We start from the raw sequence: 25,861 nt of genomic DNA on the forward strand, positions 1-25,861 counted from the left end.
GGCACACTGAAGACCGGTGGCTCTCCAGGAAGCCTCCAGGCCTTTGGTGACATATTGGAACCACCGAGATGTCTAGTTTCTAGCAGCTACTGGGTTCTCAGCGTCTTCACAGTACAGACTGCTACCGTTGGACTTCCAGGTCACTGTATAAACCAATATAATATATCCCATTTTAATATATATTTATTTTGTCTGCTCTGTACCTCTAAGGAACTTTGACTAGTAGAACATTCACTTCAGTTCTGTTTGTGACTCAGAAAAAAATGATGCTGATTCTCTTAACGTGTGCTTAGCCATGGGAGGGAAAAGTGAAGAACAGCTCGGTGCTTCTGGGTTCCTCAGCCAGTGAGGATTACCATGAGAAACCACTGGTGGTGGTGGCACCAGAAACATCAGCAGCCGCTGGAATCCATGGGGCTTTACTGCATGTAAGAGAGACATTAGAGATGACTCTGCGTAGCATCTGCGTCATCTTATTTAATCCTTAAATGACTCTGAGGTCAATGCGTTCATTATCTTGTCTGGTATATAAGACAGCAGATAAAGGTCAAGAGTCTTTCACTTGTGTGCACTTGCACTGTGAAGAGGACCAACCACCTTTTTTTTTTTTTTTAATCTAAGCTATGTCCTTCTAGGATACGTGTCATAAGTTTCATGTTGCTCCTGCTATTGCTGCTGGTGCTGGTGGTAGGCAGCCCTGATTGGGTGCTGAGTCCTCCCAAGTGCACCTTGGGAGTCATGCCCTTACCTTCTGCCTTCAAAAGAAAAGGAGGTACACAATGAGCTTAGTAATTTGACCAAGATTGCACAGGACATGTCAAAGCCAATTTGAATTCTTTAATTTAGCTTCCCAGGAACCGTTCATGAACCCTGCTCACTTTCTTCTGGGAGCAATGAAAATCGTCAACAGCTAAAACTCTAGGTGAGGAGATTTATTTTGAGAGAAGATCTTGAGTCTAGGCTGGACTCAAATGTATAATCCTCTTGCTTTAAGGGTTTACTAGGAAAAGATGTACTATTTTGCAAAAAGTTGATAAAATCTGTTCTTTTATAAATTGTACCTGCCTTGGGGCATGCCCGCAGTAAGAAAGGTGCCCTCTGATATGGGTGAAGGGAGCTTGGATCCCAGGGCTCTTCATTTGCTGGGTACTCTCTGGTCCTGTAAAGGATGCTTGACCTGGCCTGTGTCTTTTGGAAAACGTTAGTTGTTAAATACGTTTATACTTTTAATGTGGAAAAGTGTTTAGTATGCTTTGCCTTAAAGAGTCCCCTGTCCCAATTGTGTAAGTCAGTGTTTCTCAAAGTATCCCTATGGTCAATGTGGACCAGCAGCTTAAGCAGCATAAGAACTTGTTAAAGTGTAAATCCCACTCCACACTGCCATCAACAACTCTGAGAACCATCCTAAAAATGGGTATGTACAAGGCCACAAGGGAGATTGAACACCTAGTTTGGTCAGATCACTACGCTATGCGAGGTTCCATCTCATGAATCGTATGGAAAGTGTTAATAGTATTCTCTCCCTTAAAGGCCACCGTCAGATTACGTACATCCTAGGATCTCCATCTGTGTCAGTGTGTTCATTTTATTCTGTGTATGTGCGTTTGTGTATGCTTGTGTTTGTGGGATGGGCACACATGTGGGAGGATGCACAGGGCTCAACTTTGGGAGTTGTTACTCAGGATGCCATACATCTTGGATTTCTCAGAAGGGTCTTTCATTTGCCTGGAGCTCGATAATTTGATTAGATCAGCTGGCAAGGTATCAAGGTATCCTCCTGTTTCTACCTCTCCAGTGCTGGGATTCCAAGCATGCTCGACCATGCCCGGATTTTTAACATTGGTTCTGAGGATTGGACTCAGGTTGGACTTGGCAAGCACCTAACTCATTGAGTTATGGCCCCAGTGCTCTGCTTTGAACTGTACTGTTTCCTACCATGTTAGTAGAATTCCTTTCTGTTTGTGTAACCTGGTGTTCCACACAGATTTTTATGATTTGGCTAAAATGTTTGGGTTTACAAGAAATAACACAAACTTACAGCATCATTCTGAGACAGATATTTATATATGAGGTAGGATTTCACCTATTTTTTGATTCTTCTTTTCTAGAGTGACTGGTATCACCCTGAGGTCACAGGAAGGCTGCTTCTCGACAGTTTCAGAAGTTTGGAGAGGTTGGAAAATAGACATCTGGGCACTGTCAGCTGAAGCGTGAGTGTGGCTAACACACCCTCTGCTAGGATGTCTAGGGCTCCTGGGCTGAAGGGCTTTGCTGGCTCCAGTGATGTTTTTATTGAAGGGAGTTCTTGAGTTTCTTACCTGACATGATATGGGAAAAGTGGGCTAGGCAGAATTGCAGACCATTTGTTGACAGCCTTGAGCAGTGGAAGAAACAGAAACCGAGGGAAGAAAGTAAGAGGATAGAAGTGTTTGTGGAGGAATAGTTCCAGTTTGTGTGTGGAACATCTCCAAACGTCATTGGGAGGCGATGGAAGTTATAGAAAGTTCAGTTTCTTTGGACAGAAGTTGGGTTATTGTCGACATGCGCTAGCAGCTGATGTTGCCTGCAACTCCTCCTCCTGCTCCTGTTTCTTCTCCTGTTGATCCTCCTCTTCTCATCCTTCCTCCTTGTTCCTGTCCACCATGAATCAAGGAGCTTTATTCTACCCATGCTCCCTACCAGAATGCTCTCCTCTGTCATAGGCCCCTCCCTTGCTACAGCCCCACATACCATGAGGCCAACTAACCATGGACTGAAGTCTGAAACCATGAGCCAAGTTGAGTTCTCCCTTCTGGTAAACCGACCTTCTTAGACATGCCTCTGAGCACCACAAAACTGCCTAACGGAGAGACGCAAGAGAAGAAGCCTGCCACCAACCTTGGCTCTCACCCCCTCCTCTATTTCCTCTTGTGGTTCCTCAACAACAACAAACCCTCTTCCTCTTTGCTTCCTTGAAGCTCTCCTGAATCAAGGGCTATATGCAAGAACGCTCAGAGCCATAATTTTTAACAAAGTGAAAGCAGAGAAACATTTGGTTATTAGAATAATATGGCCATTGAAGTTATGGGTCAGGCAGAGAATATACATGAGTGTTGGTTTATGAATAGTATGCAAATGCCCACTCTAAGTGTGGTTCTGCAAACTTTGTGTCTAAGAACAGTGTGTGTGTGTGTGTGTGTGTGTGTGTGTGTGTGTGTGTGTGTGTATATATATATATATATATATATATTTCAAATTGTGCCTAAGGCTACCATTAAACACAATGGGACACTTAGTCCTTTTTTGAGTATTTTCTCCTTTAAAATAACATATACTGAGTAGATTTTACTTTGTTATCATGAGGAAGAAATACTGTACTAGCAGATTGGGTGGTGCTGCTATTTTTAGAACAGCTTGGACATTTTAACACTGCCAGATTTAAGGGAGACTTTCCAGGGAGTACGAGTTGAGAGTGTATACAGAGGAGAGTCAGATCATACATAAACGCAGAACTCTTCCCCCGCAGCATGGGCCAGTTCAGGAAGCCTGCCAACGTGGCCTGAATGACCCAGCTTTGATCAATAAGTGAGAGGTTCCCGGATGTTTATCTCTGCTCTCCAGTTGAGGACTAATGGAGAAAATCAAATATGCCCTTACAATTCCATCTCTGCAGGTTTACTGCCTGCAGCCCCTCCAAGTCATCCTCCTGCAATCAGGGTACCCCTGAAACCTCTGCCGCTGCTCTGACATGAAAGCGATTCTTCTCTGCCTGCTTTTGATGTCTACCAAATCCAGGCTGTGGGTGGAACTTAGGTTCTTGTAACAAGCTCTGAACACTGCTGGCTCTCTACTTGATTTCACTGGGGGAGGAGGGTGGTCTTTGTCTATCAACCTATAAAATTGGCTCTTTGGAGAAACGATGTGTACTTAAAAATTAGTACCATTTCTGGTGTTAAGAATCTTTTTCCTCACTGTTCCAAAGTATATTTTCTTGTGTGTGCATGTGAAGTTTTGTGTGTGTGTGTGTGTGTGTGTGTGTGTGTGTGTGTGTGAATATGCTCATGGATGTCAGAGGAGAACTCTGTCTTTCTCTATAGCTGTCTGCCTTATACATGGATGTTGCCCTCACTGCGCCTGCAGTTGGTCAGTGAAACCCGTGGTTCTGCTAGTCTCTTCTCACCAATACTGAGGTTACAAGGATTCTCAGTTATTCCCTCTCTTATGAGTTCAGAGGATTCAAACTCAGATCCGTATGCTTGAAAAGCAAATGTTCTTACCCACTGAGCAAATCCCCTAGTCCCTCTTCCAAACACATTTTCAGGGAAGGAAGGGAAGAAAGATCCGTTATTTTAAATCTTAATCATTATGTTTCATTGGCTCAAAAGGTTTCAGAGACACTAGGGTTCAACTCATACTGAATAAAACAACTATTGAACTTGAAATTTTATTGTATTATGTTTTCCTAATAAATGCTACCAGGAATTAGATTTTAGTAGTGGATCCATAGGGTCCAGAGATAGCCATTTTTTGTAAATCCCATAATCTTGACATCCTGACAATAAATTTAGTTTATAGAAAATAAATATAATATTATAATGTCAGAGCTGCAAAGGGTTTGAACCTGAGCAGGGATCCGTTGGCTGAAAGCAGCCAAGCTAATGGTTTTATTGTTTAGATTATATCATGTAAGTTTGTAATTAATAGAGGAACTTCAAAACTCAGAGTTTTCTTTTGAGAGAAAGTTCAGAAATTTGGATGGGAAGGATGCCAATTTTTTTTTTTAAAATGTGCTGAAATCACACATGAGAGACAGAGAAGTTGTGACTTTGTAGCAAGTTTTCAAAAAACATCAAGAGTGGATTACATTGAGCTGAACACTATGAGGGCAATTTGACTCAGTGGTGATGGGTTCATGTAGCAGCAGTAATAGGGGGGAGTCACAATGTAATTTGTTATAAAGAGACGTAGCAGGGTCAATTGGCTTGTTTATCAAAGGTCACATACAGGTCCCATGTGTGTCACTTAGTCATTTCTGCACTTTATGTATTGTAGAACCATGGTTCACACATGAGAAGAGTGTAAATTCACTGGATCAAGAGCTTCCTAAAATGAATAAAGGAAAATAAGATAAAATTTGCTATATATCATACATGTAAAATATCATACATTTATGTACATATATATCATATAAAATATTACAGAATATAGATATATTCCATCTATATGTATCTCTCTATGAATGTTTGTATTTAGGGACTAAGGTGCTGAAAGCAGTTTGAATTGCCAAGCTCTCCGTGGTCTACTAAAACTGCTTGCCTGGGCTTCAGTGTCAGGGATTTCAATATTGTCAGAGTTCCAGTGACTGAGAGGCTTGGTTGATAAGGCCTGTTTCAGGCAGGAATGTGGATCTGTGTATACCTGTAGCATTCTCTCCAGGAGCTGATGTCCAGTGCACGCCTCTCAGATGAGTGGGGCCTATCTATGGTAGGTATATTCAGGAAGAGCAGAAAGAGGAGGCTTGGTTGCTCAGTGAGGCTGAGGTGAAGCTTTCCTGTCCAGCTTAAGGCTGCTGGTGGGAGAGTGGAGCTCCCGGTCAGCTGAGGGGTAGAGAGAAGTGTCTGGGAAATAGCATCAGAGTGGAAGACGGCTGAGCCTGTGGTCTGCAAGACTTTCAGCTGTCAGTCTCTCTTGACTCAGCTCCCATCACTCTCATGTCGGATACTGGATTCTTAGTCTGGTGGCCAGCTCTCTTCTCATACTGCCCGCCCATCCTCTTTGATTTCCCCAGGTTCTCAATGTGGCCCCCAGCACACACGTTGTTTTGTAGGTTGTAAAGAGAATCCTAACTCCGAGAGTTGGAGCTGGCCACAATGGTTCATGCTTGGAATCTCAAGACTCCAGACGGAAAGGTAAAGAGGATTGGTGCTAGTTCAAGGCCAAACTAAGCTGTTAAATAACAAGTTTGAGGTCAACCTCAGTTGCATCTCGTCTCAAAAAACAAGCACAAAGGACAAAGTGCTAGAGGCAGGGGAGGGGGAACACCGCATCTGTTCATTTTCCAGCTCTAGGTCTAGAAGATGGCTGACAAATGAACTCATCTCTTTCAAGGCCTAGTTAGGATCCTGCATCAGGACCAATAAGAACTCCAACCAACATCAAGGGGACAATAGAAACCATTGCATCTTTTTGCATTTGATGGGATGTTGTGATACTGAAAAATTGCAGAACCATTATTTTTAAAGAGAAGGTAGAAAACAAAAATGATGTTGTACTCGCTGACAACCCAAGCATCTCTGCTGGTCTTAGATCTGCAGTCGCTGAAGGACCATTCATAGGATAATGGGCTCCTGACATAGGGATTCATTTCATGTCGAGATTCAGATTTATTCTATTGCGGCCATTAATCGGGGGTTAACTTGCAACATGAATGATGGACATACGACTGTGTATCTTCATTGTTTTTCAATGTAGAAAATTCACTGCATAAAGATTACTAGGGAAGATTTTTGCACTAAAGTGTGCTCTTTTTTTCTTTCCGCATCTATTGTAAAACAACTGGACAATCAAATGCTCCCTGGTTGCATATGGATGCAATATGGCTTGGAGAAGGCTTGCTGACAGAGAGCAGAGTCTTAATCGATTCCAAACGGCCTATCATATGGATATTTGAAATGCCATGCTATAAACAATGTTCTCCTGTCTTATGGGATGTTCTGTAAGGTTGAATGTAGATGAAAGCCAAAATTTCTATCACACAGCAGAGCCCGAAGTGAACGTAAACCTCATAAGTGCTCCTTTTATTTGCTGTCAGATTCTGTTAACGGCCTGTCTTCCACTGTCAGTACTATGAACGTCTTTAATGCTTTGACCATTTGCTGACCCTCATCCTCATAGTCTGTCTGTCTCTGTCTCTGTCTCTACATCTCTCTGTCTCTATCTCTCTGTCTCTGTCTGTCTCTGTCTCTCTGTCTCTCTGTCTCTCTGTCTCTCCCTGTCTCTGTCTCTGTCTCTCTCTCTCTCTCTCTCTCACACACACACACACACACACACACACACACACACACACACACATTTTCTCTCTTTAAATTTTTCTCCCACATCATCATAGAGTTCAAAGGGACCTTGAGAACCATTTGGTCTTCCTAAGCTAGAGGGAGGTTTAGTCATATACCTAGTAAGGTTAGTAAGTAAATGAGGGATTGAGTCTGCACACTCATAGGATGGGGTAATCTGCCTGCCCCTGGATGGATTTTCAGCAAGCACCCTTCTTGTCTTATGTAAAGAGTCCTTCCCTTCCTTAGGGTATAAGTGAGTTTTATGAGCATAACTTCATCAGTTATGTCTTCATAACTAGACAGGCATGTAAAATGAGAAACTTAACTATGTAGGCTTCATTCATCAAAATTTTATTCACTTGTTTAGGAAATAGTTATTTTTCACTAATGGTCAACTATAAAGATATACACATCCATGTAAAGAATAATCATACAGAGAAATATAGAGTGAGATAAAATTCCCTTTGTATCTGCTCCAGCCCTTCCTACAGACAGTCGCTTATGGGGACAACGAGAGTTACTGTACAACCTTTCAGACATCCTGATCCATAGACAATGATGTATTAAAGTCCACAGTGAAGTGTCAATAAGTGTTTAAAAATGTGAGCATACTGCGTAGACATTTCTAGAACATTCCTAACTAACCTTTCATATACCATTATCATAGCTATCATTTTCCGTCCTATTTTCTAATTTTTCATTGTTACATAGTGGATTTGTGTATGAATTACAGGTTTTCAATGGATCCAATGGATCATAGGTTACAAGCCACATTTATCTAACCATTCCTCTCTTAATGGGCATTTATGTGGATCTTAATTTCTAACAGTGAAAGAAATACACCATAAATACCCGCATGTTTGCAGGGTGATTTCTCGGAGAAGGGGAATTTCTGGGTCCTTCATTTCACATTTACCGAGTAATTACTATGTTCAAAATTATGGTAAATTATACATAACTAAAACACACTCACTCAAACATTCTTTGGCAGGAAAGGAACGATCCCTATTCTTCAAAATCTGTGGTTTCTATGGTAAGAAACCCAAAAGAATAGTGAATTTTAAGTGGTATGTCCCAAACTGTCTGTTGAAGACAAGGAGGACAGTGAGGGAGATAAACGTCATTCACTCTACCTCAGTCTTTGCAAAGTGATAATTACTTAGAGGTTGGGAATCTCAGAGCAACAAACTCAGAATTTCTAAACCCAACTCCTGGACTGAGTGAGAACATACAGGGAAGCAGACAGGACTTGGTTAGGGACCAGCTGCGCAGACCTCCAGTTAGAAGAGTGGTGATTTCAGGGAGCTTTCATGTTCATGAAAGAACTCTTACAGTTTATGAGACGACCTCAGACTGCAACAACTTTTGTTTTAAAGATCTCTTCTCCATGCATGATGGAAGCAAGGCTCTTATTTTGGCCCAAGGCTAGATTGCTTTAGTTTTCGACTTCACATACACGGGGGATCAGCCACTGCCTCCTCTTGAATCTGGACCGTTTGGATATGTCTTCTATGTCTTGTTAGTGGTGCAGAGTTTAAAGGGGGAACATTCTTCCTTTTAAATTCTTTTCTCCTGTTTCAATCCAAGACCCAGGACCCTTCTCCCCACTCTCCAGCAGCTTTGGATTCTGCGTGATCACCTGTGTGATCTCACTGAATTATGCAGGTCTTAGTTGGAACTTACAAATTTACTCACGGGGACTGGGAAATTTCTCAGTTGTTGGAGGACCAGAGTTCAGTCCCCAGCACCCATATAAGGGACTACCTAAATATAGCTCCAGGGGAGCTAAATCCCTTTTATGGCCTCCTCAAGCACTCATGTGTACATATCCACACATGGCTACACACATATACACCTAATGAAAAGAAATGAGAATGAAGTCTCTTAACAACTTACCCAATGATTAAATAATCTTCCTGCGAAGAAAGTTGTAGCCTTGCGTGCTCCACCATCTTTGCGATGCAAAGCTGAGCATGGGGATTTTTAAGGTTGTTCTTATTTTGTTCATGGTGCAAGCTTAGCCCCGCCCAATTATAATAATACAAAAGCCGAAAGAACCCTTAAGACAGCATGGAAATAGGGAGAAGGAAGGCCCTGGAGAGATGTCAGGAAAGTCTGCTTTCTCCCGAAGAAGTGCATAAATGGGTTGACCAGAATGAATGGGTTGACCAGAATGAATGGGTTTACCAGGCTGTTAGGCATGACTGCAAATCTGAGAGAAAGAGAACTGACGAAGAGTCCAAAATTGATCAGTAGACGGAGTGAGTGAGGTGGGCACCAGAGGAGGACAGATATGAAAAGTGTCAAACACCACCCAAAGGTGACAGATGCAGAAGAGTCGCAAAGACAAGGACATTACGGTTCTGTCAGACTTTCAGTCTGCTGCCATCCATTTTGGGGACCAATGAGTTGAAGACCAGTGTGAGGACCCATGGGGCACTGTTTGTATTTCGGTCCAAGTTGGGATCATTCTCCTTCCAGCTACTTTCCCGTCCTGAAAAGCACCCTCCTATCCTCTCTTTCTCGCTTTTGACTGCGTTATCTAGACTGGGCACAAAGAAGGAAGAGAAGAGAAAGGGCTAGATTTTGATGGACGTGAAAGATGGCTGTGGTAACAGCAATGGCAAGAAGTACTTACTAGCAACGACCTAAGGCAGGAAAAAGCAGCAGCTCATTGCCCTGGGGTTTCTTTGTCTCTGGCTCAGGAGAAGCAGAGAGACATAGGGGATAGAGAAAGGAAATAAAAGGAAAGAGCTTTCCTTTCTCTGTTAACAGTGAACAGTTTAGCTTCTGGTGACTCCCTGGGCTTCCTTTACTCTTCTTTCTTTCTGAATATCAAAGGGATAATGCACTTTTGTGCATGCACACACACACAAACACATACGCACTCACGCACGCCCACATATGCTCGCACGCATGCACATGCAGATTTACTGTGCACATAAGCACACATGCATGCAGGCACCACAATACACACAGATCTCCCTTTTAGCTCTCTGCAATTGTTTACTCAGGCTTGCTTGAATTTCTTTCCCTAGTGCTCAGCCCCATCCCCTAGTTTCTTTTCTTTCTGTGACCCTCCTCTCTATGCTGAATGTGCCTGCGCACTCCTACGCCTAGCCTCCCTTTGCCTGCTGCCTCTGCCTTCTGCCCCTCCTGCTGCCAGGATCCCATCCAGTCCACAGAGCAAGGACAGCTGCTGACACTTTAGAGTGCCTGAAGGCCACCGAACCGGCTGTTAATCTTTTGAGCCTCAAGAATATGTCTGAGCCTTTGGTAAGAGAGGGACAAAGGCTTTGAGAGACGGAACAGAGAGCACATAGGAACAGTGACAGTTGCAGGGAGCTCACCCGCACCAGCAGGAGGAAAATGCTAGCCTGCCATTTCTGGATGCTGGGGAGCATATGCAGAGCCTGAGATTGCTATCAGCTGCCCAGAGTAGGCTGGGCCATCCCAGCAGTTTTATTGCGCTCTCTAAAGAAAGCATTACAGTGAACTCCCTTATCTGTGGTGGTTCAAGGCAGGTGCCTCCCCTGCGATACTAGTCTTCCCTAGTCCCCAGTGAATTCCACGAAGTCCCATGAAAGATTGCTTCTAGTCATCGCAGGAGTTCACCTTAGCATGTACCTATCAGGGCTTTGAACTTTTGAGTGTTTGGTTTGTTGTCATTTGATTCTCTGATGATAAAGAGTGCTATAGTGAGAATCTACAGTTGTCAGGGGTCTCTAGTGGAATGGAGCCAATAGCATTTATATGTAGCATATACAGTAAAAAGAATTCGATTGGGCTACATGATGTGAGTTGGGCAGTCCAATGGTGGCCACCCACCTGTACTGGAGGGGCCCAGAACATGATGACCTCTCATGCTGCGGTAGCCACACTTTGTTACTGAGCACCTGGAGGCCTAATGGGTTGCTGGTATTCAGTCAAGTGTTTGAAACATGAAGAGGACTGGGTTTGGATGGCAGCTCCAGGGTAGCAGCAATGAAGTATATGTACTCACTAGCAAGGAACTAGCAGAAAAAGGCAGGCGCATGTTTCCTTTGGGGTTTATCTCTGGGCCATGTTGGAAGGTGCTTCCCATTCTGGAGTAGAGTTTCACTATCGTTGGTCCTTCCTGGAAATGCCCTCATGGACCATCCCAGAGGCACGCTCTGGGGATGATTTCAGCTCCCAGGAAGTTCTCAGTCAAGATTTACCACGACAGCATCTTTGACATACCCTGTACACTGTACACAACTAGCTTAGTGTTTGTGGGTGAGAGTAACATGCACTTATATTTACTGGCCTACTGGGGCATGATTATTAATTAACAGCCCTCACCCACCGTGTGACATACTCCAGAACTGAGGTATAGTACCTTAATTTTAGATCTTTTGGCAATACCCTGCTTTAGTATATAATTTTATATGGATGAATATAGCTATATGTTTGTATGGGTCATATTCCAAAAGACAGATTCCACAATGTACAGATTGATTATTTGGGGGCACTAGTGTTTTAGGACATGAGATTTAATTAGGAAGGAATGATTGGCATTATTTTTTATTTTTTCGATACACACTTAATACATATAAAACTACATTCTTAAAAATAATTATACATTTATATTTTTAATTAAAATGTGATTACATTATTTCCTTCTTCCCTTTCCTTCCTCCCACACCTTCCATGAACATTCCCCCATTCCTCTCAGATTCATGGCTTCTTTTACTTTAGTCATTAGTACTACATATCATTACACACATACACACATATATTATTGCATATTATATATTGCACAGATGTATAACTTTCTTCATCTGTTTAGTGTTGCTTGCACATACATAATTTCAGGAGTAAGCACTTGGTATCATCTCTGGGGACTCCTAATTCTCCTGCTTTTACTGGTCTTAGTTATTAGAGCGAGTAACAGGATACAAGGTCTATGAAGTAGGGAATTGGAAAAACAGGGGAGGGGGGCTTAACTTGAGAAAGGGGTAAGAGAGGTCATTACAAAAGGAGGAGGAAGACAAAATAGCACTAAGGGTGTTAGGATAAGCTATAAAGAATCATGTTATTTTTATTTACCTAAATTACATATAATACATGCACAAATATATCTAACTTGATCATATATATCTATATCTATATCTATATCTTGATAACATGTATAATCCCACACCTTCCATAAAAACTCCCCCACTCTTCTCAAATTCATGGCCTCTTATTTTATATGTTATAATCAAATTGTTATTGTTTTTATATGTTACATATAAATACATAAGTTTACATACACATAATATATATATTAAAATTTATATTCAAGTTCTGCTATTTGGGATGATAATACTACAACTGATAGCCATGAATCCTACATAATAGGCATGAAAATTCCTCATTCCAGTTGTTAGTCAGAGTTGTGTAAGAGACATCACAAGTAAAATAGACTACTGCCGTTGCCTTTGTTTGTCTCTCAAGGTTGAAGGTAAGTCCATATTACTGAAGACAGCATGCAGTATAAACCTAGGATTCAAGCACTGAGCCGGACCTGACCTGAAATCTCAATCTCTGGGGACTAGCTTCCATTATAAAAGCTGCCACTGAAGGGAAACAACCCATAATGCTACCCAGCTGTGAACCATAACAATGACCACCAAGGTGTGATATCCTTAAGGCTATAGTAGTGGCACATGTATCTTGGTGGTAACCAACAGCTTTCTATTTGGATCTAAGGCCTGCTCAAGAGGAGGGAAATCATGACTAATGGTGAAAACCTAAACGGATTTGGGGGGTCATGTGGTCTTGCACCTTAGAGATAACCTTTTTCCATCGCTTTTCTATACCGGCATAAATCCTAATTGTAAGTAGCATTTTATTTCCCTAGTTCTGAGTGTTTATATGGACAAACAATACTCCAGTTAATTTCAGTTCCTCTATTTCCATACTATCTTCTTTCTACAGTGATAGACTAAAATGGTTTAAGGATTCTTAAGATTAACACGGTCTAAGCTATCATTGTGCTGCAGTGGACACTGGGTCTCTGCGAGGTGGCCTGAACTACATGTGTTCATGGAGTGAGTGTGACTGGAATCCAGTATCATCCCTACTGTATGCTAGCATCTTGGAATTACTCTTCTTTCTATATTAAAAGTCCATTTCCTTTTTAATTTGTCACTTGTTTAAATTAATTAAAAGCTAAGCTTCCACGCTGTCCATTTGGCAAAGTCATTTTAAACCATAGAGAATTGCCTTTTGGTCCACAGACTACCTGAAGAGTACTGCCCAACTGTGTGTGTGTGTGTGTGTGTGTGTGTGTGTGTGTGTGTGTTGCTAATTCCACCAAGGAAATGAGCACAATCAGGGCACGTCTAATTTAACAGGTGCCTCCACTTACTTAGGTGAGGCTGAAGTGTTTTAGTAGAGATGTTAAAGAGCATGTGGAAGGTCCATGTCCTACACTAGACTCCACCTTCCTTATATTGTAAGTGTGATGTGGCATTTGGCTGTAGTCAGCAGATCTTCTTGTAGCCAGAAAATATAGTCAGAGGCTGGAAATGCCAGTCCTTCTTATTAATGCATTGCTTATCTGGTTTGTGTGAAGACAGGCCCTTGAGCATTGGGTTCTAGTTCAATTCTCCTGTGACCTTAGAGGAACTTGATCATTATAAGGCTAGGGTGGATAAGCAGTTACCATACTTTTAACAAATGTGATATGTGTTTTTCTCAGTAATTACATAAAATATTGGATTAAGACTTACCAATTATACAGCATATACATGCAAAATAAATTTACCTCAGTCATAAATGATGTCCATAAATATCAAATATATGCATGACTTTATATACCAAGTATTAAAATAATAAATATATCAAGTAAGTAAATTTATACTGATTGAATGATATTAAAAGCAATGGCAAATGTATAAAACTTTATACATTTTAACTACAGATAAAGACACTCTCTCATTGACTTCAGTGCGTCCCTGACTTCAGCAGATTCCTGAAAATCAGTGACAACAAGTGACAAGGGGAAAGCTTCCTTGTAGCTGCTAGAGGTCAAAAAGTAATATAACTGAGATTTTTTTTAAATATAATTTTTTAAGTAGGTAGGAATGTCTCAGTTTAGAATCTCCCCACCATCCTCCCCCAGCTACCTCTTTGTTCCCATCCTGGGTCTGATTGCATGTTATCACCTTCAAGAGAACATCTGGGTCACCCTGAAAGGGTGTTAATCTCCCAGTGTCTTCCCTCACACCTTATTGACAGCTCAAGTCAGGGTGGCCTACTTTGGTGAATCTGATTTGTCAAAATTTCTTTTTGACTTTATATTCATTTGAAAAATAGAGCCTCTGCAATTTCCTGAGCAGGGTATATAATGATCACTATTCTGAATGACCTAGCAGAGTTGCGTGATAGCTGTCTGGGGAGGTATTCTGTACTGTTATAAATGTCTAGCAGCATAAATCAGCAAAGCCTGAGGTAAGTAGGCAAGAAATGACTCCTAGAATTTCCTCAGCATTGTGCAGAGAAATCCAGTGTTCTGGTGGCTGAACACTTAGTGTTACGAAATAGGATTGTTTAGTTGTAGTGAATACATGCGGCCGGTTCCAGGCAGTTTACTTTACTCCCAGAAGGCATCAGGCTTTCTTCACTGGACCTGAGGACCAGGACCATGTTTAGTCATCAGATGCCGTGGAATGTCAGACTAATTGATGAACCTATTGTGTGGGGACCTGTGCTGGGCCTGCAGATATGAGAAAGTCTCTGTTCTCAGAAGCTCGAGGTCATTAAACTACAATGTTTGGTGTCCATATGAGTTTTTGAGCAGGATTTTATAATGAGCTGTACAAACAATGTAGTCTATTGCTATCTCTCTCTGTTGCTCACTAGAAGTAGAAGGCAAAACTCTATTATTGAAAATGCTATATGCTTTGGTTACAGGGCAGGAAGAAATTAGGCTGGGACTGCTCTGGAAGTTCTCTCTATGCTGGTGCTATGCAGTCTGTGTGTGGGGGGATTCTTATCAAAGATAATCTTGGGGTAGATTGTATATACAACACGAAGTTTCAGTTAACAGAGGCCTAGGATGTACAATAGTGTCATGGCTCTTAAGGGCAAATAAACCATTTATGACTGGATTGGAGACCCATTTCACTGGACAGAAATTATGTTTGGCATTGCAAATCTGGTTAAAATCTCATAGCTGGGGAGGTCATAAGCCCGGAGGGACATTTCACTGAGTGGACATCTGAAAGTGTATGCTTTTGTCCTTAGATTACTTCAACTTTGATTCTTAATCAGAGAAGTTTCTCTGCAGCAGGAAGTAGAGACTGCAGGGAATCATAGTCAAATTGCATATAACAAGGGACTGAATTTCCAGTCCTCAATGGGACAACTGCATCATTCATGCTCATCAGGAAACAAACATCATGGAACATTCCTGCTCACCAGGAAATGTCCCAGAAGAGTTGGAAGAAAGAATGTAAGAGTTAGATGATGGCAAGGTGTGTTGTGGAAAACTGCCTTCCACACAGGATATGGGTATTGTACCAATAGCCCTCTTTACCTATACAAAGCCTGTACGAAACTGACTATGCTAGCATTACACCATGGATGGGTATGAATTCATGAGAGTCCATCGCTCTGCAAAGAGTTATAGACATTTAATAGTTGCCCAGCATCCAGGAAGGGGAGTCATATTTCTGAGTAGTGTAGCAATTGGTAAACTATCCTTATGTAAATATGCCCCACTCAGACAAGTAACCCTAATGAAGCATAGTAACTCACACACAAATAGGCATAAAATTAGGGAGCAGATTTGCTGCTCTGCTGTTGGGAGTGATGGGACTGTGAAGGTAACTAGATAGGGATATGCAGGCAAGTACACTATATCTTGCATGAGACTGTGAATTTTTTTAAAAAAGAGTCCCAGAGAAGAGTCAGTTATGCTAAATACATTGTGGGTCAGTAGGTTACTTGCTATGATATTAGGTTATACCACTCCACTATCTTCATTAGGAGATATTTCATCAGGAATGGAATGGGAAGTTTCTAATGAGGAGATCCACACTTGGCCTTGAGTGGCCTCCCATTAGATGAGGACATTTCAGGCAGAGGACAAAGACTTCAACTATAAAAACTTCAGCTGTGCTTGGGATGTGTACAATGGAGAATGACCAGTGGTCTTGATTTGTTGGATGCTGTGTGGGCTCTGAGATAATAGCAAGGCCAAAATTATAAAGGGGGCATTAAAATGGGAATAAAAACTAGTGTTCAGCTTGAAGTCCTGCCTATGAAATAAGTAGAGGGACAGAACTATTGATCTTCAAAAGGAATGCCATGGAACAGGGCTTTTGTTGTTAACTTATTCTCTACACAGAAGTGGAGTGTGAGTCAGGCACTAACTGTGCAGCTTCAGTAGCCTATACCCCAGAAGGGGATGCATAGCAACTGAGGACCAGGGGTAGGGTTTCACGCAGGCCCAGAATTAGATAGAGGAGGAGGTTTACATTGGTGGAGGTCTTGAGTTCAATCCAGAGCATGAGACACGGTATACGGAGATGTGTTTCCATGACTTGCTTGAAGAAAGGTTTTTGCTGAATAAGACGGGACAAATGGTTAAGAAGATCATGTCCATCCCAAAGGAAGCTTAATGTGGCAGAAGCCAGCATGTTTTAAAGGATGTTGACAGGTGACCAGAATCCATGAATCCTTCAAAAAGAGAATTTGAGAGTTTTAGTAGGGTGAAAACAACTATCTTCTATAATCTTGTGAAATTCTGACATCACATAGGTACCTTATCGTCTTGGAGAAGACATGAAGAGCCTGGCAACCTGACCTTCTCAACCCAAGTGGGCACAGCTCCCCATTGTTTGGAGAGAGGTCAGGAAAAAAGTACTTATTAACATTTTTTGTGTGAAAAATTTTCCAGCTTGGGGCATGGTGGCGTAAAGGTGTAATCCCAGAACCTAGGAGGCTAAGGCAGAAAGACTGAGAGTTGATGACAAGACTGTGCCATAGTGAGGTCTTGCCTTAAAGTTTAACTAACTAACTAACTAACTAACTAACTAACTAACTAACTAAAACAAGGAATCACTGGGAAGCACACTGTACTATTTTGCTATAGACAAGAGTGAGTCATACTTGCAGATTTAATTTACCACAGGCATCACATTAATATTCATGTTCCTCACATTAATATGTATGCTAGGAAGCGTCCTCTAACAATGGTTGCAGAGCAGATTGGAGTAGGCGTAGCGACAGCCATTGCTGCAGAGGGATAAGCAGGGCTGACTCAATGTTGCTGCTCACTGCATTGAGGCAAACCATGAGTTTGCATGGTTTGATTAAAATGGCTTTCTAGTTCTGGCACAAAGCCCAGCACATGGTAAGCATTTGCTTATGGGAGCCATTATAATATTTTCATTTGATTATGATAAACAGGGGCTGACTAAGTCAAACCATCAAAGTTTGGCCCACCCATGGGATTTTTAGATTTCCTTAAGCTTGTCCTTCCTCCTATCCCAGACAAAATCCATCACTTGACATGCTGGGTACCATCTTTACCTCTTCACCTAATGAACTGAGAAGTGTTTGAGATAGCTTCTGGCAGAGGCAGAGCCTGGCAATCTACGGGCTGTGATCTGTCAGATGATACAGCAGTAGTCCCAGTGAGGCCCCGACATGTGGTCTCCAGGAGGACAGGAGCTTCACTGTGTGTGACTTGGGAAACCCTGGCAGGTGAAGGAAGCTGTATCCTGATGTGCCTTCTAGAGGGCGTGAGAACAAATAATGACAGGATCTCAGTGCTCACTGACATCGGAGTGCCATCCATGATTGGCATCCTAGGTACCTTCCCCCACCCCTCCAGCCCCTTGGCTTACATCTGTTTGTGATTTGGGAGCCGAATAATGACAGCAAAATGTGATCAGTGAAACCCAGGATGAGAGGTGATGAGAAGATAGTTCAGTTTGCCCACACATCCAAACGGGCTGCCTGCCCCTCATTCTGAAACCAACAAGAAGCCACACACCGCTGTGCCTAGTCTTGCATTCTGCCTATTATCCACCAAGTCACCATACCTGCAGAGTAACGGTTAAGTGTAGCTCTCCCCAGGCAGGAGGATTTAGTGAGTAGACAAGAGTTTAAATTTCCCCTGACTTTGGGATAGTTTAATAATATTGCAGCTCTCACAGTGAGCACAGAAATGAACCATCAAGCTATGTCAGGGTTTGAGAGAAACTTTGAATAGAATGACGTAGAGACAAATCAGGGTATATGCCCCCTGATATGGGCTAAATTGTGTCCTTCTCCATCCAATTTTACATACTGCAGCTGCAAAGCCCGGGTACTTAAGAATAAGATTGTATTTGGAGGCAAAATATTTAAAAAAATATTTGAATTCAAATGAGGCCATTAAGGTGGGCTCTAATACAATTTGAATAATGTACCTGTAGAAGGAGTAAATTTGGACAGGCAGATAGAGCATATGAGGGCAAGAAGGTGGCCATCTTCAAGTCAAGGAGAGAGGCTTCAGTTGTTCAATACTGTCACTTCATGTTGATATCTAATCTCCTGAATGGCGAGAGATCGACTTCTGTTCTTTAACCCACCCAGCCTCTGGTACTTTGTTATAGCATTCCTAGTGGACTGATACAGTCATCTGTTCTCATGGGCATTCCTTATTTGTAAAACTGAAGAGAACCACGCCCACTGTTCTTGAATGATTTACATAGGGTGCTTAACAGTTATGCTGTACTATTTTATAGTTATGTATACACCTTGATCGATATGAGCCTAGTTGAGGTTACATCTAGAGAGTTCCCAGTTCTAATAGTCCAATTCCAAACACTGAAAATTTAATAATACAGACTGTAAGTCACTCTCAGTCCCACACATACCTTGGGAATGATGCCTCTAAGGACATTTTAGTTTTGGAACTTTAGGTAGAAAAATGACTAGCTAAAGCCAGCTATAGCTAAATCCAGAACAGGAAGCGTGTGACAGAATGTAGTTTGATATGGCTAACTATAATGATGAGCACTTGGACACATGCAGAGGAATGGCCTTGCCAGGTCAAAAGGTCACTAAGCTGTGTGGATGACTTTGGTTTGGGGCCCATCTGCATCCCTTGGTTTGCCTGCTTTCCGTAGGACTCTTCAGTGTGTCTCCAACAGCTCTTTTGGTTCTTCCTTTCATGAACTCCACTTCTGTGGTATTATAACCAGTGACAGACATACCTTATCAAGTTGGGAGGAGGGATCTTTCTATTCATTTAGATCCTATGCTTCAGCTCCCTCTAACGTAAACGCTCAGGGATTTGTGCCTTTAGGACTCTGATTCCATTTTGCATGGAAGCGAAACGGAATAAATACTTGAAAAGGCATCTGATGCACCTGAAAGTCCCTCTCATTGGGGACCTAGGGAAGGGACATTTGCATAGCCTCTGTGTAGAGCTCAGAAACAGCGGGCACCCAGTGCCTGCTCACCCTCCCTTGCAGGATGCTTTATTGTGAATTGCTGCCACTCTTTTGGTGTATGTTAGAAACAGGTCACTGCCTCTTCCTTATGGGATGTGTAAGGAATCCTGTGACAACCACAGACATTGCCTTTCTTTGGGCAGTTCCGTGGCCAATACTTTTAAAATCCTACTTTGTCCAGGAGTCATTGTGAAGTATCATGCCCACCACCAGGGGCAAAGGGACAAGCCATGGGCCTGAGGTTCAAGTTCCTCTTGTCCCCAATTACTTACTTTTTGATGGTTTCCCACAAGAACATGATGTAGTCAAAGGCACTTTAGGATATTGATTTGTTTCTTTAGAGAAACTTCTTGCTTTTTAGCATACATGGGGAAGTCTGTTTCTTCCACTCCCAGCATTCCTTAGTTTATCAAGAGTTCTTTGTATAGAGTTGAGGCCTTGTGGGCTTTTCCATACACTTTAGTATGTCTATTGTTGCCCTTGTTCATCTCATGTTTACATAGTCATGTCGATAAGAGATCAAGGAAACTTCTCTTTGCAACAGATGGAGACCATTACAGAAAACCACAACCCACCAAGATGCAGAGTTATGGAACCCAGTTCTAGTGGAGATGTCTACAATACAGCCTAAGGCTTAGGGATCAGTTTGGACGTGGGGTGGAAAGATTGTAAGAGCCAGAGAATAGGGAGTTGGAGTCTCCTAGGAATGTCAGAAGCTACAACCACAAAAATCTCACCAACATAACTGCCTAAACATGAGTTGAACAAGGAAAATGACAATAGGTGGGTATGGGGAACCTAGGAGGATTCAGTGCCACACTTAGAAGAACAGACAGTTAAGGAATGCTGGGAGTGGGAGAAACAGTCTTCCTCCGGGAAGCGCACACCAATACCAAATGTTCAGTCCTATAACATTTTCTTAATTAATCATTGATGTGGGAGGGGCCTGTCCACGGTGGATAGTGTCATTCCTGGACAGGTAACCCCTGATTGTATAAGCTAGAAGGCTGAGCAAGCCATGAAGGATACGCCAGTAGATGGTGTTCCTCTATGGACATTGCTTCCAGATTCTTGCTTGCTTCCCTGAGTTCCCTCAGTGATGGCCTGTGAGCATAAACGTGTGAGCCAAATAAGCCCTTTCTTTATTCCCTTAAGTTGCCTTTGATCGTGGTCTTTATCAGAGCAATTGAAAGAAGAGTAGAACATGCACCAAGAAACTGAGAGCCCCAAAGGGAAGCCACTGTTCTCCAGCTGCACGCCTAACACTTGGCAGAAAGGGAATCTCCCCCCAGAGTGTCTGTTGCTTCTGCTGTTTGCTCTGCTGGAAGGCACCTGCATATCCCTTTCTCGTGTGGATCCTTCAGATGTGGTGCCTTTGGGACTTGGAATTTTTAACAGTTGAAAGACAGAATTCTGATAAGTCTTATCTGCCTCTCCAAAAAGCTTCTGTCATATGACCACCTTTTGTTCTCGTGTTCCCTAAAAAAATACACCAAATCCCTATGGAGAAACTGATCTAAAATTCTGATATCCTTCCAGTAGCTGAAAGCATAGTGTCCATTGGGAATGTCAGGTGATGTGAAGGACCCCAGAGAGCTATACGATGGTGGATGTTAGCACCACAGGTATTAACAAAGCGAATACACTGAAACTATTTAAAGAACTCACTCTTTGAAACTTGCCTTTTGTTGTCATTAAAGTATGACAATTACTTTTCAACTTTTCAGTTATATTCAAAAAAGCATTGCCCATGCCATCCAACTATTTTATTTTTCTGTAAAAATAAATTCATGGCCAATGGAATGGCTCAGTAGGTAAAGCCTGATACCTATAACACCTGAAAGCCTGGGGAGTTCCATCCCCAACACTCCAGGATCCATAAAATGAAAGGAAAGAACCAATTTCTGCAAATCATTCTCTGACCTCTGCAAGTCTGCCATGACATGCACACACCTGTCAACCAACCAACTAATCAATCAATCAATCAGTCAGTCAGTCAAGAAAAAAATGTAAAAGATAACAATTAAAAAGAACAGTATGGGGTTGGGGATTTAGCTCAGTGGTAGAGCGTTTGCCTAGCAAGCGCAAGGCCCTTGGTTTGGTCCCCAGCTCCAAAAAAAGAAAAGAAAAGAAAAGAAAAAGAACAGTAAATTGGACATGATAATAATTCACCCAAGGAGACCATACTCGATAAATGATTATCTTAGAATCATATTTTATTCAATGCAGGCTTCTCCATCTAAGGAAGTCAAGACACAAGGAAACATGTATAAACTCTGAGCGGAACCTCAGTAAACTGTAGACAGTTCAGACAAAGTTCCTTTTTTTTTTTTAAATAAATTGCTTTTACGTTACTATGAATTATTGAAATAGTTTTACTATTCATATCAGGTACTGAAGACATCTGAAATTGTCCTGCTCTTCAGATAGTTTGTTCTCTAGGAAATTCACCCAGAACTTTTGCAGGAGATAGTATCCTTTTCAATTTTGGAAATCTTGTTCTAGAAGCCATGTGGTCCAAACCCTGAGGGAGTGCACTGAAGAGAGGCTTCATGGCAGCTATTGTCCTGGCTCAGGTGGCTGCAGTGCTCTTGTGATGTTCACGCTGTGTGTTGACTCAGCATATAACCTGCAAGAACGAACAACAGTTTCCCTTAGCATCCTGACTCCTGACCTGAGAAGGGTATTGTTGGCCACTTGGGTTTGGATCAGACACCAGCAGGCTGAAATATGGTCAGAGGAGAAGGAGTGCATGGATACTTTCTACTGGGTTCCCAGAACTACGGTAGAGCATGGTCTTGTGGCCAAACTTAGATTTTCCCTCCGTATGTGTTCTGGAAGTATGTAAGTATGGAGAGTGGGCTTCTGGCAAATTTCCAGAGTTTTCTCTCTCTTGTGTGTGTGTGTGTGTGTGTGTGTGTCTATCTGTCTGTCCATCTGTCTTTCTGTATGTCTGCATGTGTGTCTGCATGTCTGTGCATCTTTGTGTGTGTCTCTGTATGAGTATGTTTGCATGAGTCTGTGGGTGTCTGTGTGTCTCTGTGCATGTCTCTCTGTGTGTCTGTGTTTCTGTCTGTCGGTGTTTCTTTGTGTATCTGCTTCTGTGTGTATGTCTGCATGTCTGTGTCTTTGTGTGTGTCTCTGTGTGTGTCTCTGTGTGTGTATATGTCTTCGTGGGTGTCCATGGGTGTCTCTGTCTCTGTCTGTCTCTGTCTCTGTCTGTCTCTCTGTCTCTCTGTCTCTCTGTCTCTCTGTCTCTCTGTCTCTCTGTCTCTCTCTCTGTTCCAGAATGTTTTTGGCTTCAGGTTCTGCATTTAGGTAAGGTGCTATAGCCATTTCACTTCTCTCTCTTCCTTAAAATGTACAAGATGGTATTTATCATAAAGCAAACCACAATTACTATGTTTCTTTTAGAGAGTCTGTGTGGCTCCAATATAAGAGTATGTGCTACACATCTGACTTAACTTGTGCCCAGCCCCTGGCCTGCAACTGCTACTGCTCAGAGCTGGTGCGAAGCCTTCTGTATGCCCTGCTCCAGGGCCTCTTTCAGAATCAGTATTGTAACACATTTCAGCATCCCTTCTGAAGTTTGAGAAGTGCTTCCTGTGAGCACAGTGCATCTAGCCCTGGGAGTAGCTATGTAAACGTAATAGATATAACTTCACCCATGTTGCCTCAGTTTCTCTAACTGTTCCCTGTGGAAAGAGAAGGCTGGACAAGCCCACTGCCTAACCCAAGACATAGTGAGGAGGGGTCAGGGAAGCCTTAGTTCTCTTTTCCTACAGGATAGCTGAAGTACCCACTGGGAGAAAAGGCTTGACATTAATCACACAGAAGACTGTAGCTAAGGATGGATAGCTTTGGAAATGTAGCCAGATATGAATGCAAGGGAACGGATGGGTTTCACTGTGTTGCCAGCCACCTGCAAGGCCCAACCCCACCCCCATCTTATTACACACCACATCCAAGTGCCAATCAGCTGCAACAAACCCCAGTGGGCCCCAACAACAGGTGTCTCATTAAGCGTCTCTCACCCTCCAAGGCTTCCCCACTGACAGGTACCAAACTCACACTCAATCACTGCTTAATCACAGCCAAACTCTATTAACAAGTCATACTAATTACCAACTTCTAACAGTGCCTCTGGTTCCGAGGCAAAATACCTTCTTCTTTCGAGAGGGACACTGGCTTGTGATCTTTCAGAAAGACCTGTAATTAGGTCCTTTAAAAATGAAGGTCAAGGGGGAGGCGGGGGAGACGCTGATAAGCCCAGCGTGGCAACCATCCTGAAAGTGAGCAAGACGAAGCTCTGTTTGTTTTAATTTTGTGTCTGCTCGGTGGCCCACAAGGGTCCAATTAGCTTGTTACAGATGCTCACGTTTCGTCCATCTCCTTGTCTCTCCCTTCCTCTCCCTCCTTTCTTGATTTTTTTTTTCTAGGAGGGATAAACTTGTAGCACAGATTGCTGGCCTGCAGGCATCTGAAGATCAACAATTAGTTTTCTGTGATAAACCCCTTGTGAAGTAGGCAGAACCATTTCAGAATTCTTAATGCTTAGGAAGAGGCGAGGAGGAGATTGGATGTCTGGAATCTGCTCTGCTGCAAGTTCGGAGTGGCTAGAGGAAGACATCCTTCCCTGCGTAAGAGCCATGCTGGATGCTGGCCTTTCTTTTTCCCATTTAACACTTCATTTTGGATCTTTATGTAACAAGAGTCTCTTCTGTTGTTACTATGTTTTATTATTTGAAAGTCACCTTGTTTTCAGACCATGAACAACATATAAAATATCTGCAGACAGGAAATAGATAAATTAGCAAACATGAATTCCTAACTGCCCTGTGGATGGTCTTGGTCTCTGGGTGGTGTTCCTCTGTGGTCACTGTGATATAAAGGTCAATGCTGGTAACATCATTATCATTGTCATCATTGTCATCGCCGTTGCCGTCATCATCATTATATTCATCATAATCATCATCATATTCATCATCATATTCATCATCATCATCATATTCATCATCATCAGCAGCAGCAGCAGCAGCAACAGCTGGTGGGACATGAGCAAAGGGGGCAAAACTAAAAGAAAAAGCAGCAGGATTGGGATTTTTCCCCTACTATTCCACCTTTACTTTCAAATGAGGGAGTATGATGTTCAAACACTTCAATAATGTCTTTACCCATTCATGATACTGTCATGTCACATTACATTGAATAATGTCTGTGATATTTAAAGAACATATGACAATATTGATAAGGGTTCTGATTTGTGTGAAATCTGTTATTCCTTGGAAATTTATTTTTGAAAAATTATTCTTTTAAAAATATAATCTGTAAGTTTATTGACAGGATATAGATCATCCCAACCTATAGTAGTAATTTTATGGGAGATTTCTGCCTCACTCTGTTCTGTTTAGCTCCCAAGTAAATGACACAGAGACATCAGATTTCGTTAAGAAGCTATTAGCAGTATGCTGGGAAGGTTCTGAGCTGTTCTAACGTGAGTAGGCTATTAAGACCCAGACAAATGTCCCCTTACTTGCCCTTTGAATCTTGCTTCCTCTGTTCCATGTATGTCCTTAGGGCTAGCTTCTCCTGGCTAAATGCTCTTAGTAGTCTGTCCCCACAGTCTTTCATGATTCATGGTGACCTCCTTCTTTTTTCTCCCCTTTCTTTCTTCTGGTGGTCACTACCTGATATCCCCTTACTCTCTCCAAAGTTCTCCCTTCCTATCTCCTCTGCCCAGTCACAGGCTCTAGCTTTTTACTACTCAATCAGAGATTATTGGGGAACATTCACTGTAGCACATTGGCCGATACAATGCCCATATCCAGACTGCAACCTGATCTTGGGGTACAGAACTAAGCATCTGGATACAAAGTGCATAAGAACAAACCCAACACAACCTCAGTGTTTTAGGCTTAGCTCCTTGACTGGAAGGCATTTGTGGACATTCACCAGAGATTAACACCTTGGATTCTATGGCTAATCACTGAATTTTGTTAATTTGGTCTTGGGGCTGAGGCAAAGGCTCATTTGGTGAAGTTCTTACTGTGCAAACAGGAGAGCATAAATTTGGATCACTAGAACCCATATGTAAACCAAGGCATAGCTACAATTGATGCCAGTTCGGGGTGGGGACACAGAAAATCTAAGCAAATGGGTGAAACAGGGTCTCTGAATGACCTTGTTACAGATGAGAAGGTGGAGAAGGGACTACAGAAGAAATCAGGTGACAAGGTCTGGCCTCCATATGTTTTCACACAGTTAAGTTCACTGCCACATGCATACACAGAGGCAAACATACCAAGCATGGTCTTGACATAATAGCCCCATGATTGTGTCAAATCACACAGCTTGCCTGATAGTAAG

General features: G+C 42.3%; 2 long non-coding RNA genes across 2 annotated transcripts in view; both read left to right on the top strand.

Annotated features, from left to right (window-relative positions):
* Nucleotides 1-25,861, top strand: part of LOC120099848 (uncharacterized) — a 79,826-nt gene that overhangs the window by 22,391 nt on the left and 31,574 nt on the right. Inside the window, exon 2 of the long non-coding RNA XR_005499209.2 lies at nt 2,109-2,210. This is a non-coding gene — a long non-coding RNA (uncharacterized LOC120099848). The remainder of the gene's footprint in view (nt 1-2,108; nt 2,211-25,861) is intronic.
* LOC134485133 (uncharacterized) lies at nt 15,248-24,401 on the top strand. Its single transcript, XR_010063058.1, has 2 exons — nt 15,248-16,898; nt 23,935-24,401. It is a non-coding gene; the product is annotated as an uncharacterized LOC134485133 (long non-coding RNA).

The sequence above is a fragment of the Rattus norvegicus genome, chromosome 1 (assembly GCF_036323735.1).
Source record: "Rattus norvegicus strain BN/NHsdMcwi chromosome 1, GRCr8, whole genome shotgun sequence".
In the NCBI taxonomy this organism is placed as follows: Eukaryota; Metazoa; Chordata; class Mammalia; order Rodentia; family Muridae; genus Rattus; species Rattus norvegicus.